The following is a 1,044-nucleotide window of genomic DNA, read 5'->3' on the forward strand; positions in this document are numbered from 1 at the left end:
GAGTAGTAATTAAAGAATAAAAAAGAAAAAGAAAGGAAATGAAATAAGAATATTAATACTATTACCAAGAACCTTGCCTGCAATTCTAGCATAGTAGAGCCTATTTTATTGAAGACAAACCAGTGTCAGAGTCAGTATGAGCAGATCATTTTCCATATGATAGATTGGGGAAAGTTTTAAAGAGAAGCACAAACCATCACTTAACCTTTGAAACATCACTCCAGCCCTGCTCATGGCTTTTGAACAGAGCTTTGCCTATTGGTGTAAAAACCAGAAACATACTCTCTTGTCAGTCATTTCTGAGGTTTAAGAGCACTGGGCCTACACTCAGGACTACCTAAGTCACACTAGCCTCAAGGTGAAACTACTTCTCACTCAGGAAATATTGAATCATCATTCCAATTTGTACCGAAGAGCTATCTCTCCTGACATCGTCTGATTTCATGATTTCAAACCAGGGGTAACAAACATCATCTTTTTATTACATCTCTAACAAACCTTGGCACAGTGCTCAGTCCCTGGAACAATGTTTTGCTTTTCCTTCAGAGATGAGGACCAAACTCAGGGCTTTGCGCTTGCCTGAGCTAAATTTCCAAACCCCAGTGTGTGTTCTTGACATTTTTTTAGGCAGGCTGTTGTGAGACGGAGCTAGGAGGACAGGTAGTGCTGTTACACAGAGAAACCCTGTCTTAGAAAAACAAAAAGATTTATGTTTTAGCTAGGCAGTGGTAGCACATGCCTTTAATCCCAGCACTTGGGAGGCAGAGGTAGGCGGATCTCTGTGAGTTCAATGCCAGCCTGGTCCACAAGAGCTACTTCCAGGACAGACTCCAACTTACAGAGAGAAGCCCTGTCTTGAATCTTGCCTGCATGTATTTCTGTGGAACTGGAGTTATACCGTTATGAGTGGGCAAAAGGGTGCTGGGAATTGAACCTGGATCCTCTGGAAGAGCAGTCTGTGCTCTTAGCTGCTGAGCCATCTCTCCAGCCCCAGACTTGAATGTTTGATTCATTTCTTCTGCCCTCCTTTCCTTGTTTAATAGC

Source organism: Cricetulus griseus, assembly GCF_003668045.3.
Source record: "Cricetulus griseus strain 17A/GY chromosome 1 unlocalized genomic scaffold, alternate assembly CriGri-PICRH-1.0 chr1_0, whole genome shotgun sequence".
Classification (NCBI taxonomy): Eukaryota; Metazoa; Chordata; class Mammalia; order Rodentia; family Cricetidae; genus Cricetulus; species Cricetulus griseus.